Source organism: Lathyrus oleraceus, chromosome 1, assembly GCF_024323335.1.
Source record: "Lathyrus oleraceus cultivar Zhongwan6 chromosome 1, CAAS_Psat_ZW6_1.0, whole genome shotgun sequence".
In the NCBI taxonomy this organism is placed as follows: domain Eukaryota; kingdom Viridiplantae; phylum Streptophyta; class Magnoliopsida; order Fabales; family Fabaceae; genus Lathyrus; species Lathyrus oleraceus.
Genome location: NC_066579.1, coordinates 367,999,023 through 368,001,786, shown reverse-complemented (window position 1 = coordinate 368,001,786; position 2,764 = coordinate 367,999,023).

Genomic DNA, 2,764 nt, shown 5'->3' with positions numbered 1-2,764 from the left:
GTACAGAAAGTCACAACGGGCAAAACAGCCACCAAGACGAATCTGTAGGGGAACAAGAGAAAACCCAAGATATCTGCAGGGGATCCCAGTGTCAACTGAGAAACAAAAAGTGCGTAAGCACGAACTGCTGTAGAAGCAAATCCACATAACTCCGTTGGGGAACAACCCACTGAGGGAGAATGATATCATCCAAATAGAATCTAACTGCATAAGCAACTCTATTGGGGAAAACTGTCGGCTACTCTCTTGGGGAACAACCCACTGAGGGAGGACAGGTCCAACAAGTAGATTCTGCAACGAACCGACTCCACTTGGGGAGAATACACATAGCAAACTGATCACAACAAGTAGATTCTGCAATATAAACCACTCTACTGGGGATCACAAATAGTCAGGAAATCAATCCGTTCACTGGAGGCTAGAGCCATCATCCGACCATACTGGGGATTGAAGGAGCATTCAACAGGCAAAACTGCCACAACAAACATCCTGCAGACTTCGCTGAGGGAAAGATGGTTGAAAAACTGGGATATCAACCCGAATCATCCACTGAGTAGGAAAATAAATCCTGCCCTGCTGGAGAGAAAAACTCTGATGGAGAGATAACAACAAATTCCGCAGACGACTTCGCAGGGGAGAAGGTAAAGTACCGGGTATCAAACCACCGACTTACCGAGTCTTTCAAAAAGAAAGCGATCATGCTGAGGAAACAGACAAATCCGCTGGCAACTGCACTGGGAAGAGTGATAACAGCTCTGCTCGCAAATCCGATGGGGATATCAATAGCAGCTCTACTCGCGACTCCGAGGGGAGTATCAATCAATGGCTATACTCATGACTGCGCTGAGGAGACAAATAAAGTCTGGGGCAGACGACCCACTGGAGAGAGTGACGGGGCACCAAGATGACAAACCATCAACCGCCGAAACTCACAAGAAAACACCCATGCTGGGAAAAACTGCTGCTGGAGAAAACGAAGTCTTCAACAACATTCTGCTTGCGATTATACTGGGGAACAACCCCAACAACAGCTTTGTTTGAGGAACAACCCCAACAAAGATCTGAAGAAGGAAGATACAACCAAACCAGGAATATGAACAAATGTCTTACCTGTTGGGAATCATGCCACCCTCGGGAGAGCACTGAGATATTCTTGAGTATCCTTTCAATCTTGTGAATGTTCACCTTGTTTAAAACAACAATTTTGAAAAATTTGATTTGTTTAAAACAATGATATTTTATCAATTTAAAACATGCAAAACATTTGTTGAATTGAACAAATAAGAGTGCAAATAATTGGATAAAAAGGCTCAAATTTATTTGATGGAATGGTAGTCTGCAAATGGCAAGACTCCATAGATCTGTACAAATTTGAAATCAGTGATATATATTGGAAGAGGGCTACATTGAACATAATGATCCTTTCTCTACCAATTTGAATCTCGATGTATCCGAAGCTTCAGTTGATGAATCGAGAATCTTCTGACGAAATGACGACTGATGAACCAGAAAGTCCTGTCAGGATGCAGTTACTTGCCAAATCCCTAATTTTTGCCTAGATTGCCCCAGGGTGAGGTACTCAATCTAGCGGGATGCAAATATATCTTTTTTTTCAAGTCTCTAATTTTTGCCTGGATTACCCTTGCGGGTTCTCCACCGAGACGCTCATTTTTGCCTAAGCCGCCCTTTCGGGTTTTCAACTTAGCGAGCTATTCTGTTTTTTTTTTATTTGCATATACTCTTTTTTTTTTAGGCAAAGTATCTCTTAACTGCATCTGAATTCACAGGACGAGTGAAATCCTCCCCATCCATTGTTGTAAGCATCAAAGCACCGCCTGAAAAGGCTCTCTTAACAACATATGGACCCTCGTAGTTTGGAGTCCACTTGCCCCTGGAATCGGGCGCGAAAGACAAAACTTTCTTGAGCACGAGGTCACCTTCTCGGAACACACGAGGCTTGACCTTCTTGTCGAATGCTTTCTTCATTCTCTGTTGATATAACTGACCATGACACATGGCAGTTAATCGCTTCTCTTCAATCAAATTCAGTTGGTCGTAACGACTCTGAATCCATTCAGCATCTGTCAACTTGGCTTCCATCAAGACTCGCATTGATGGGATCTCCACCTCTACTGGGAGAACGGCTTCCATGCCATAAACAAGAGAGAAAGGGGTTGCCCCTGTTGAAGCGCGTACAGACGTACGATACCCATGCAAAGCAAATGGCAGCATCTCATGCCAATCTTTGTACGTGACAGTCATCTTCTGGATAATTCTCTTGATATTCTTGTTAGCAGCTTCAACAGCCCCATTCATCTTAGGTCTGTAGGGAGAGGAATTATGGTGTGCAATCTTGAATTCAGCGCACAACTCATCCATCATCTTGTTATTCAGATTGGATCCATTATCAGTAATGATCCTCTCTGGCACACCATAACGGCAAATCAGCTGGTTCTTGATAAACTTCACAACCACCTGTCTGGTTACATTTGCGTACGACGCGGCTTCAACCCATTTGGTGAAGTAATCAATTGCTACGAGAATAAACCGATGTCCGTTGGACGCTTTCGGCTCAATCATGCCGATCATGTCGATTCCCCACATAGAGAAAGGCCATGGTGACGAAATCACATTCAGGAGTGTCGGAGGAATATGAATCTTATCCGCATAAATTTGACACTTGTGACATTTCTTCACATATTTGTAACAGTCAGACTCCATTGTCAGCCAATAGTAGCCTGCTCTCAACATCTTCTTAGCCATG